At 41.8% G+C, this 13,395-nt stretch overlaps 1 long non-coding RNA gene across 1 annotated transcript in view; it reads right to left on the bottom strand.

Moving 5' to 3' along the window:
• Positions 1 to 1,912: 1,912 nt before the first annotated feature.
• Positions 1,913 to 13,395, bottom strand: part of LOC144933015 (uncharacterized) — a 30,520-nt gene continuing 19,037 nt past the window's right edge. Inside the window, exon 3 of the long non-coding RNA XR_013636968.1 lies at positions 1,913 to 1,932. This is a non-coding gene — a long non-coding RNA (uncharacterized LOC144933015). The remainder of the gene's footprint in view (positions 1,933 to 13,395) is intronic.

Consider the following 13,395-nt stretch of genomic DNA (forward strand, 5'->3'; position numbering starts at 1 on the left):
ACCCAATTCTGGTCTCGTAGGAAATAAGCCTCACCCAAATATTGTTGCTTTGGGGTAGCTCATTTCTCACCAAACCTCAGGGTTTGGAGGACATAAAGATAAATTATGTTATTGAGCTAGTTTTGTTACTGCCAAGGCTGACCCAAACTTGCTTTCTTTTCCTAACAAACAATTGTTCACAACTAAGTGTATATACAGGGTGCTTCAAAAACATATTAACATTTCTGAGAATTTGCAACAATACCACAAGAAATGTGCCTCCGGGCTCTGGAGACCACCTGGAGAAGATTCCAGGCATGTGTTGACAATGATGGCGAACAAGTGGAGACTTTGTTATCATGTTACATTGTAATATTCGTTAGTTTTCCATTAAAGACGATAGACCCATATAGGTGTTAATATTTTTTTAAGCACCCTGTATTATATTAAAGCAGTTCTAAACTGTACTTTTTTGATGAACTGAGAATTTGTTTAGAATACACTTCCAAGTGTAAATGTTTTTTGTCCCTTGATAAACTTGCCAGCAACTTGTTGCATTGGCATGCGTGCTCCCCCATAATGTATTGCCAGTGAAGTCGCGTTCCTTTTTCTCTCCACAGAGTGCAAGAGAATGAATGTGCCCTTGATCACGATTTTTTTCGTTGGACGACACTGGTGGAATTTCTAAGGCTGTGGTTTTCTCTCCAGTTGAAATGAAATCTGTTGGCAAGATTTTACACGGTCTGTCATTCATAATGTATTTGAAGAACAACTAACACAATGTCATAACTGTTAAGTTTGGTAGTCCATTGGATGGCATCAGGAGTTGGTAGCATTCGTTTTGCTTGTGCAAGAGTATCCTGAGCAGTGGTCGGCTATTTGATTAACAGATTGCACTTCAGCACATTCACAATAAGACTTTCATGTTCTATATGCGAAGGAAATAACCACACATTCGAACACGATTAAGTGTATCCCATTGTCTTATATACAGGCTGAAGCCAGGTAATAACTCCTGCGTCAGATCTTTGATGATATTTGTTTGAAAGGTTGCAGGTCATCCAGCTTTCACGCCACCGATCGCTAGCGCCCTTCTCTGCACATGAGTCCAAAATGATTTGTGGAACCTCAGCCAGGTTGGCGGCGCAGATATGACATCCTGGAGTATTGGTAGTTGTGGGTCGCCCAGTAAATCAGGAACACGCAAGATAATATGTATTCACATATTTACAATTTTTTTAAATATGCCATGGCTGTATCACAAAATAGCAGTTTAAATGATGGTGAAGGCGTGTATTACCTCTGCAAAGTATATGCTTGGACTGTTTTTGCTCAGATACGGAACTGCAAAGCCGTTACTGTGGCTAAATGCCTGCTTTCAAGTACTGTCTATTGATGCAGTTTCGAAATGAGTACAGCGTTAACACTGTGAGCTTGTAATTATGGGTTTGCAAATGTAAATGCCTTCCAGGCTTGGCTTACAACGCCACATCGCATTTTTCGACAGATATACCGTTGGTATGTGTATAGTGTGTTTTCTAATGCTTAATAAATGTTGCTCACCAGATATAACATTTACTACTTGTACTCATTGATTGACAGTGCATTGACATGTAATGCAATTCTCAAACCCAATTCAAAGGTAATGTGTGTCGATGTAACACTGGGTTTCTTTGTGGTTTTTTTTGGCATTTAATGATAGTGGATGTCAGGCTGCAGCATCATTTCATGTTCAAATTAAATGTCTTGCTTTACTGCATTGATATCCATAGTGGAAAAGATTAATTTATTATGAGAATCCATATTAGTGTTAAAGAGTTTGGTAGAAGCATGCTACTGTGTGTTTTTTGCGAATGTGTTGTGTAGCTTTCCGATGTTTTCGGGTTGTACCGCTTGTTATTCGGCACGTTGTCCGACGTTTTCCTCCAGGTGCTGGGGGTGTTTCTTCAACACCTGCAGAGAAACGACAGATGATGCCGAAGTTGAAGATGCCATTAGTAGTGCATGGCGAAAGCTTGAGAGAAGTGATGCTCAACACCTGACAGAACCACGCATGAATTATGAGTGGCTGCAAAAGCCAACGTACTAAATTAATACAATTGTAATGTAGCTCTCAGAGACACCGTCTTATCTTTCTGTATATTTATTATGAATAAAACTTGATTTGAAGCTTAAATATGAATAAAGTCCACTGACAATTCAACGAGTAACCACAAGTGACTCTATACACTTGGGTAGTTAGACGACTCTATTCTGAGACAACATAGCTTCTAGTCTCAAGACATCTCAAAGACAATTGAGACGACCCGGCGACTCCCCACGCCAACAGCCGCCAGGTCCAGTTCGCGCCCGCTTATATACCTCGCCCGATCCGGCCACGCCCCTTTTCTCGAATTCTCCTCGCCTCACCTGGCTCTGTCAATCTCCACCCTTATTACACTTCCCCGCCATTGGATCCCGTGCTCCCCCTCACGTGACCCTGTCAACGTTTGTCTCATCAATCATCATTGGCACGCCCATTAGTAACCATGGTCCCGGGGAACCATACTGTCCCTCTATCGCTCCATACTGGCTTTACACAATCATGTTTTATATGTCCATGGTAAATGTATCACATTGTCTGTTCTGCCGACTGCCCACAGTAACCACATTTTTCAAGTGAAATCGTGCTCGTCGATAAAATGGTCGAAATAATTCCGAGTGGTAACTTTATTCACTTTTTTTTTTAAAGTATTGCTTCAGTACGGGAAAGTACAATATCGGTAATATCCATCTCAGCATAACTAATGCCATGTTTTTTTATTTGGTTTTAGAAATACTGCTTGACCACTAAGTGAACAGTGCAATGTTTTTGAAATGATAGTTTTACTTCAATAAAAGTTGTTATTCGAATTGAAATGTGTTGTGTTTCTTTGAACATAACAACAATACTTATTGAAATGAAAATAAATGAAATGCTTATTGGAAGGAACACCTGTTGTAGAATTTTATAATTTCACATTGGTCCATTTTCTCCACTAACTAAATGTATGCTTTTATATTGTTTTATAATTTATTATTTGCAACCGAACAACTGTTAATAAGTGATATTAATTGTCTTGCAGTTTTTCAGCGTTCACAAGTAATCACAAATACATTTAAATATATAAGCACCCAACATTCCACATTTCTGTGTCCAAATAAACATTCAGACCCATCAGCATGTGCACCTTCCAAACTGTTTTCCAGAAATATGTGTTTAAACAGGAACAATCTAGATTGGTTTAAACTTTTAGTCTCATGATAATATTTCGGCATGTTAAAAATTACCGCAGGGCTGCCTGATCTTATCGGCAACAGACCTCCACAAACACGAATGGGCCCATTCAAATACAATGTGAAACATGATTTAAATACGTCAATTTGAATTCGAAAGTTGGTCCTTCATGGACACTCCAGTCTACCTCTCCCTTCTCAACTCACGTCTCCATGCACTCCCTGCTCCAGCAACCAACACCTAATAAAGCCCTCAGTTAATCTCATCTCATTGGCAGGTTACTCTTTTTCCTTTCTGCATCCCATTATCTGAAACTCTTTCCCCACATGCCGTCGACTCCCTATTCCTGCTCAAGTCATGGTTCCAAGATCTTCCTCTGCCCATGACTGGTGGATATACTATTTTAAATAAATAAACAAATACGCCTCTGTTCACCAGGATGCATATACCACTGTTGCTTAAAGCGTCTTGAGATGTGGTTGCATATACATGCAAAACAATTACATATGTAGTGACTGAAAATCACTGTGTGGCGGATAAAGTTGTCATTATGTCCAGCCGGTTACTGGGCGTAGTACCATCAGCCCTAGCGGGGCTTGGGTGAGCGCTGGTGAGCGCAGAGGCACCACGTACAGTGTGCAGTGCGGGCTCCCGGTGAGGGAGCGAGAGGGAGTGTCAGCTAGCCAGGGCTACGTTGGGGCATGATACGCTGGTTGACCTGCTGATACGTGAACGGATGATATTGGAGGGGGGCCACCGGTGGATGGTGGCCGCTGGGTGGTCACGTGGTATAGAGGAGCTCTCGGGAGCCTTCGGAAAGGAGCTCGAGAGATCTAGAAGGTGGGCGGGGCGAGGGACGGAGCCAGCCCCAGCAGAGGCGTAGCTAGGATATTTTGCGCCCGGGGACGAACTATAAAATTGGCGCCCACCCCCTCCCTTTAATCACATTTTCCTATTACATCGAATAAGGAATAACAAGTTAAATTTTAATGAAACATTTTATTTAAAGAAGCAAATTTATAGAAATTATATTACATGGCTCACTCAGTCACTGTCGTAGACTGGTTGACATAGTCTACAAAATATAAATTTTTCTTGATTTCACTGTCGCAAACTGGTCAATCACGTAATCAAAATCTGTTTTTTCCAATGTTTCTCTTTCAACGCTAAGAAGAGCAAGATCGCTGAGACGATCTTGTCCCATTGAAGCACGCAAATACGACAAAATAAGTTTCAATTTGCTGAACGACCGCTCACAACTTGCAATTGAAACTGCTATTGTTAATAAAATTTGCAGTGAAATTGGGAAATATGTCGTCTCCATAAAACACAATAAAACCAAGAAGATCCAAAGGAGTTTCTGGTAGAACTTCATTCTGGTTACTGAGCAGCATTTTGCAATCTCCAATTTCTGTGAAAAATTCGTGGCCATTGATGTCGGTGTCTTAGAAATTTCCAAAATCTGTGCAATTTCGACGAATTGCATCGACATCTGTGTCGGATAGAAGAGTTTTGACGTCCAGCAGAAATTCAAATTTCGTGTTCAGGTCTTTTAGTCGTAAAAACCGTGTTGACATCTCTTGTCGAAGTCGATAAAAAAACGCTCTTCATAACGCGCACAATTTGTTCTTCTGCTGAAAGTCTTGCATTTCTTGCCAGTTCTCCTGGCATCTTCCGACGTCGCCTAATTCTTCTGTCCACATCGATCCCCCAGGCTGTGCATCTTATTTTGGCGTTTTATACAGCAACTTGGCTCAAATCATCACGAAACTTGACAAATTCATGCTCCAAAGATTCAAGATCAGTTGCTGCTTCCTTGCAATTCATAGTAGGATCCTGTAAGCGCTTCTGAACACGATACATTTTTCCAAGAATGACATTCCAGAAATGTGATAAAACTATGGAGTTAAAATTTAATACGCATGCCTGTAACTTGTCTGCATCACTTCTGGTTTCAGGCGTCATAGTTACGTCCTCCGATAATTTGTCTAGCAGCCATACTAGTTCATCCAGTTCTTCATAGATAGCTTTAACAGCTTCTGATTGTGTACTCCAGCGTGTTTCAGACTCCCGCTTTACTGTGATGGGCACAGCTTTTTTTTAACTCTTCCCAACGAATTGTTGAACGAGAGAAAAACAAATATATACTTTCAACTGTTGCAAAAAATGTGACGACAAGTGGATCCTGTTTAGCTGAGTGTACTCCTGCTAAGTTTAAGCTGTGGTTGTCACAGTTGACAAACAATGCTCTAATATTTGTCACATATTCGTTGTTGAAGGCCGGATATATGCCCAGTCATCACAGCAGCATTGTCATAACATTGTGCCCGACATTCGGCTAGAGGTATGTTGTCAGATTTCAGTCTCTCGACGATGACTCTTTTTAGGCTTGCTGCATCTTTTGCATGTATCTCGATATAACCTAAAAATTATTATTTGATAGTTACTTTTTTAGTTTGAAAATCCACATCCACAAGTCTTATGACCTGAGAAAGCTGTTCCCGATGTCCTAGATCAGGAGTTGAGTCAAGTAAGATACCGTAGTACTTGTTTTTCCTGATATCACTCAACAATTGGTACTTTACAGTCGACACAAGTATGTGGATACATTCATTCTGGATTTCCGGTGACAAATAAGAAACTGATCCCGGATTATCTCCTGCGTGCTGTACGTGTTTTGCTAACAATGGGTCATACTGAGCAACGAGTTTGATCAGCGCGAGAAAGTTTCCAACATTTTTATCCTCATCCGCATTCAAATTTTCCTCATGGCCACGTAGTGCCAAATTTTGTGAAACCAGAAACTTAATACAGGTGAGTATCCTTTGCAATATATCTCGCCAACGTTGTTTTTCCAAATGAATCTGAGCTTGAACCACTGCGTCAATTCCAGTACCATCAATTATCCTTCGTTCGGCTTCCTTCCGTACTGTGGCTAGGATTGTTTTAATGAGAATTTAGTTTTTCTGGCTTTCTCCACTTGTTGAAACCGTTTGTTAACTCAAACGAAGCTTGTGAGTTTGAACTCGATGATGTAAATAATAGACAACAGAAACAGTAAGCAGCTTTATTGATTGGTGAATATAATAGCCACGAACGATTCACTTCCTCTCTGTTCGCTAGTCGGCGTTTAAACCATGCTGATGTAATTGAACGTTCTCTGGATACTGATGATAGATTGTCTCTGTGCTGAAAAGGCAAGGATCCGAGAGTAATTTCATTGCGAAGAGGTTGTGATATTTTCGATAGCTTTGTCGTTTTATCAAATTCTAAGTAGCCAACATCGTGAAACCTTAGTACAGCAGGAACAGCATCATAATGAGTATTTTCAGCGTCTCTATCAGAAGATTCTTCTATCTCATCTTCCCCGTTACTGTCAACAAGTTCATCATCATGTCGTAGTTTCCGCCACCAAAAAACAGGCCAGTGACTAAGGCTGAAAGACTGCGCCTGTTTGTTGTTTGGGACGTTCTTCCATGTAAGTTCTTAATAGGCGTACCAAAATGTAATTACATGACATGTAGGCTGTGTGTGGCGGGATATATAAACTTTTAGGTTGAGGTGTAGATTTGTGCAGTAGTTTCAGGCTGCCGCGCCCGCCGCAATAAGTTATAATGTCACGTTGTAAGCCTCATTTTGGCGCCCCTTTACCTTGGCGCCCGGGGACATATGTACCCCCCTGCCCCCCCCTCGCTACGCCTCTGAGCCCCAGCCCAGGCCGATATATAACGGGTTGTTGGTGAAGAAGATCCACGTGGGGGTTGAAGAAGCCTCTAGCCACGCGGTCCGGGACCCAGCTCGTGGTCAGGACCGGGATAGCGGGACCGTGTCTAGTTCTGCCGTAGCGTGGTTAGATGGGCGTTCAACACCCGAGTGTAGGTTACGTTATACTGGTAGGAACGAAGTGGACCAGACCACCAATAGATTAATGTGTCCGTCCGTCCGTCCGCGTTTGTCCGTCCGTCCGTCCATCCGCGTTTGTCCGTCCGTCCGTCCGCGTTTGTCCGTCCGTCCGTCCGTGTATCAACATCGCCCCCTACTGCAAACACTTGGCATGACCCTGTCCGACAAGATGGCCGCCCGCTCCCCCTGCGATCTGTGAATTAAACAAGATGGCCGTCGCTTCCGGCGCATCACGGCAAAACTTTAAACTTCGCTTCAAAATTACTTTACTGAAACGCAGCACGTTTATTTAAAAAATTACTTTACTGAAACGCAGCACGTTTTTTTAACACATAGACAAGAAACATTTATTAACACAGAGACGAGATACATTTAATCGCCTTATTTGTGCACGAAAAGCACGGCGCGAGGCCTAGTGCGGCAGGCTTCGCGAGGCCTAGTGCGGCAGGCTTATTAACACAGAGATGAAACGGAGCACGTTTATTTACAAAAAAATTACTTTACTGAAACGCAGCACGTTTTTTTTAACACAGAGACAAGAAACATTTATTAACACAGAGACGAGATACATTTAATCGCCTTATTTGTGCACGAAAAGCACGGCGCGAGGCCTAGTGCGGCAGGCTTCGCGAGGCCTAGTGCGGCAGGCTTATTAACACAGAGATGAAACGCAGCACGTTTATTTAAAAAAAATTACTTTACTGAAACGCAGCACGTTTTTTTAACACAGAGACAAGAAACATTTATTAACACAGAGACGAGATACATTTAATCGCCTTATTTGTGCACGAAAAGCACGGCGCGAGGCCTAGTGCGGCAGGCTTCGCGAGGCCTAGTGCGGGAGGCTTATTAACACAGAGATGAAACGCAGCACGTTTATTGTTGTTGTGCATATTGGCAGTGGTGCCTGACTCGGCTGAATCTGCAGCCCGGCAGCGGCAGAGCAGAGGCAGCGAGAGGCCTCGTCGCTGCTGCTCACTACATCTCTGTCACTACATCTCTGTCGTGTTCACTACATCTGCTGTGTTCACTACATCTCTGCCGTGTTCACTATCATCTCTACATCTCTGTCGTGTTCACTATCATCTCTACATCTCTGTCGTGTTCACTACATCTCTGTCGTGTTCACTATCATCTCTACATCTCTGTCGTGTTCACTGCATCTCTGCCGTGTTCACATCTCTGCCGTGTTCACCACATCTCTGTCGTGTTCACCACATCGCTGCCGTGTTCACTACATCTCTGCCGTGTTCACTACATCTGCTGTGTTCACTACATCTCTGCCGTGTTCACTGTCATCTCTACATCTCTGTCGTGTTCACTATATCTCTGTCGTGTTCACTATCATCTCTACATCTCTGTCGTGTTCACTACATCTCTGCCGTGTTCACTACATCTCTGTCGTGTTCACCACATCTCTGCCGTGTTCACTACATCTCTGTCGTGTTCACTACATCTCTGCCGTGTTCACTACATCTCTGCCGTGTTCACTACATCTCTGCCGTGTTCACTACATCTGTTGTGTTTACTACATCTGCTGTGTTCACTACATCTGCCGTGTTCACTACATCTCTGCCGTGTTCACCACATCTCTGCCGTGTTCACCACATCTCTGCCGTGTTCACCACATCTCTGCCGTGTTCACTACATCTCTGTCGTGTTCACTACATCTGTTGTGTTCACTACATCTGCTGTGTTCACTACATCTGCCGTGTTCACCACATCTCTGCCGTGTTCACCACATCTCTGCCGTGTTCACCACATCTCTGCCGTGTTCACTACATCTCTGTCGCGTTCACTACATCGTATTCACACGCAAGTATTTCTACTTGTGCTGCAATCTTTGATTATTTAGCTGCTGGCTGCATGTTTGGTGGCGATGCTACCGTTATAGCAGCACCAACTGCGGTTGGTTCTGGGTCCATGGAAACGACGCTTTTCACTGCGAGTTTGTTAAGGGTTCCAGCAGCAAATGCGGTCTCTGTTTCAGCAAGCATCTTTTCAACGTGGGCGTCCAGACAACCATTGGGGTCTTCAAAGTCGTGGTTGTTTTCGGTATCCATGTCGTGCGCGCGAATAAAAACTCGAAGTGCCAAACAAACACTGCTCAATGTAGTACTGTTATATGAATATGCCAAACGCCCGTTTATTCAACTCTATGTAGACGACATAAAATGCACCAAGGTGCCGTTTATTCCCTCTATTTTATTTCACCTTTATACTAGTAAATGCATTCGAGTTTCCCCATCTAAGGTCAATTAATCTCAGATGTGATCGTTTGGAAATGAAAGACTACGAGTCTTTAAATCTCACAGCGTTTAATGTCAAAACAAACACTTTTAATTAACGTTACACTAGAATACAGTAATTTTTTCTTTAACTCCTCTATACCCGGTCGATATCCCTGTACCGGTACTAAGTATTATTCCTACCAGCCCACCCCGCAGGGTCCTGTTACTGGTAGGAACGAAGTGGACCAGACCACCAATAGATGATATCGTCCGTCCGTCCGTGTATCAACATCGACCCCTACTGCAAACACTTGGCAGGACCCTACAAAAACCTTTTGACTCAGTGGGGCTTTCCTGGCTTAACAAGTGTAATAATACATTATGTTTATATTCTTTGGTTATTCGTTCCTACCAGCCCACCCCGCAGGGTCCTGTTGTTGTGTTGAGTTGATTTCATAAATAGCGTTTCTCCCAAGACAACATCTGCGACTCAGTTGGACTCACTACACATAGTTTAATTGTTGAACATGTCAATAATTCAATAAACTTGTCATTGATACTTATGTTATGGCACTTTAGGAGTCGTCATTATTATGCATCGAATTAGTTCAACGTTTTCCACAGCAGTCTGCTTTGGTGGCATAGAGGCACTTATATGCATGCCTCTGCAACAATAATTTGGAAGGTTCAGTTAAAGTGAGGCAGAGTCAATGGACGACCAGCAGGTGGCAATCGTCTCCCACTTGTGGCGTTCGTTACTTCATCTTAATTTAGAATCAGAATCATACGGGAAGAATCCGATCAGCTATAAAGCTTTTTTTCACAGATATCCAGTCGGGGCGGGTCAGAACGTTACAACAGTACAAAACACGACAGGAGTGCAAAGTTTAGGAAAGGTAAGCGAATCGCTAAATAAAACCATGTATTTCTTATTTTATCAGTTAAAAGCCCTCTCAGCTATTAGCTTCTTTTTCAGAAGTGACCTAGCCACAAATGATAGCTCGGGGAAATGGCTTATCATTTAGACAATTTAAAGCAGCAACACAATGTAAACGCATAATTCTAAATGTGGAGAGATTAACCGGAGGACTTGGAGAAAAAAATCAACACTCCAAATATACAGGCGTCAGGGTCGGAGGAATCCTTCATTGACTCACCTAATGCAGTGTCAACCTAAAGTTAATCTTAATTCCACAAAAAACACATATCGTTGACGAATGTGTCACAATTATACATTGGCACTACAGAGTTACTGAATGCACCGAAAATAGTATCCTTTCAACTTGTATGAAACACGGTATTATGAGGTAAACAATACAATGACAGAAATATAAAAGTGTAATGGAAGACAATATGTACTGTAGTATACATGTTGCAGTGGTTGGTGTACTGCACTATAAACGACCAAAGTTCAATTCCCGGCCAAAGCTAATATCGGTGAAGGGTGACATCTGGTTTTGGGTCCTCCACTCCCCTTCATCAACCTACATTGACCAGCGTATGGCCAAATAAGCCCCGTGACCAATATGGTGTGGAGAGGCTTTATTTCAACAGTATATTAACAAATGACTGTATTGTGATGTGTATTATTATCATTGTTCCAAAGCATAAAAAAATCAACTATTAAAGTTGAAGATTAAACTTGAATCTAATTTACAAATCCAAAAGTTAAAAGTAACCAATGTACAGGTGCTGTGCCAACGCATTCAATAATTGTATCGCAATGAAATGGAGAGATGTGAAATATAATGCAGTTCACTGTAATGTTTGTCTTTCAAACTTGACATTTCACAGTATTTTATAATAGGTAAAGCTTGAGTAGTTATGTTTCGCAATATCCTTGTAGCTTCTGCAGTCATAAACACAATTTCTTGTGAAGTTGGTGGTAACATTTTACAAGCGTTCTTAAATTATTGTATTGATTGGAGCCACATAAAAGGATATTTTGTAGCATACCTTAGGAATACGTTAAACGGCACATTTCTATTCAATATTATACTGCTCCAAAAGTTTTGAGATTTGTATAACCCATTGTTTTTCAATCCAGATTTGGCTTGAGTTGACTGCAGTTCTTCATACGGATCTCTCGCAAGGTTTCATTGAACTTTGTGGGCAGCAAAATCAAGGCAAGAGGTATGTATGGTTATCTAAATCGTCACTGTACACTTGCTAAACTTATATATCTGAACCTCTTACGTTCCTTCTTCGATCTAGAAGTTGTATGTATATATGATAAACTTATTTCGCAACATACGTATCCAACCGTGATAATCGGAGTGAGACTTTATTTTTTCAAAATTGACTTACTTGGAAATACTTGGTCAACAGAGTATATTTTGTGTGAGAGGAAGGCCATATATTTTTTTGTAAATTACAGTCATACCTCGGTATACGACCGCGTTGGAATACGTCGAATTTGGGAAACGTCGTGTTTTGACGAAAAAAAAATGTCTTGGGATACGACGTCTTGCTTGGGATACGACGCGCTTGCTCGAACTTGTATGGGTCAGGATGGGTAACCGCGTACCCGCGTAGACCCCGTTCACGACTCCTCCCCTTCCTCACCACCATCCTCGTAGGCTATCAACTCCTCTCAGCAAGGTAAAGTAATGTTAAATTTTATTTTTATTTAAATTTATTTGAATTTATTTATGCATATATTTTAATGTATGTATACATTTTAGTTATAAGTAGTGTCTAAATTATTTTATACAACCCCATTAATGTATAATATGCCATATAAAATAGAATTTCTTATACTCTGGAACGGATTATTTCCTTTCCCTTTATTTCTTATGGGGAAAATTCGTTTGGTTTCCGTCATTTTCGGTATAAGTCCTACGTTCTGGAACGAATTAACGACATATACCGAGGTACCACTGTATACTGAAAACTTCGTACAGATCGGTCAACATCCTACCCACTTTCGGGCCATCTCCACGAACCTTGATGCCCCTGAAGATTGATTGCTTACTTACATGAAGATTGCAGCACGAAGCACTAATTATGCCTCCAACACGCTGGGTCACAGGCATGTCCTGCAGTGCCTCGCAAAAATATATAACACGTAAAACATTTCATAGGAGCTTTGATGAAGGCCTCCCCAAGCCGCTGCCACCTCTCACGATTCTGTGATGTGGTTAATCCACCTAGCACATGCACACAACCCGATTTAACCAGTTCATTTCCTAGATTGATATTCTCTTGGACATGTTCCATTCCTTGGCTGCCACTTTGTATATTATTCGTGATCATTGGCCATCTTCCCTTCCAGTGGCGTATCCTGCTGCCAAAGCCCACTTACTTTTCTTGATTGACTGGGTAATGTTATTAACCTGGGGATGTACCCTAATTCATGTGCTCCACTTTCTCAATGTATTTCCAAGCACGCATCTCTCCATGCTTCTTTTTCAAGTTATGACCACGTTTTTTCTGAACCGTATGTTATACCAGGTGGTACACACTGCACACAACCCGATTTAACCAGTTCATTTCCTAGATTGATATTCTCTTGGACATGTTCCATTCCTTGGCTGCCACTTTGTATATTATTCGTGATCATTGGCCATCTTCCCTTCCAGTGGCGTATCCTGCTGCCAAAGCCCACTTACTTTTCTTGATTGACTGGGTAATGTTATTAACCTGGGGATGTATCCTAATTCATGTGCTCCACTTTCTCAATGTATTTCCAAGCACGCATCTCTCCATGCTTCTTTTTCAAGTTATGACCACGTTTTTTCTGAACCGTATGTTATACCAGGTGGTACACACTGATTATAATTATAAACGTTCTATCGTTACTTTTTATTGTCACGTTTAGGATTCCAAAAGCACTCCAACCTGCTCTTGTCCACTTCATTATTCCATATTTTTGTCAGCCTTCCGTCAATGGCTGTTCCAGGCAAGCACATTCTGCGATGTTTTCAAGTTGTGTTCCTCTCACAAATACCTTTGACTACTCAGTGAACTTGTCCTACCTGACTTTTGTTTTGGCCAACTTTGCAGCCTTCTACATTAAGTTATTCT

The sequence above is a fragment of the Lampetra fluviatilis genome, chromosome 1 (genome assembly GCF_964198595.1).
Source record: "Lampetra fluviatilis chromosome 1, kcLamFluv1.1, whole genome shotgun sequence".
In the NCBI taxonomy this organism is placed as follows: Eukaryota; Metazoa; Chordata; class Hyperoartia; order Petromyzontiformes; family Petromyzontidae; genus Lampetra; species Lampetra fluviatilis.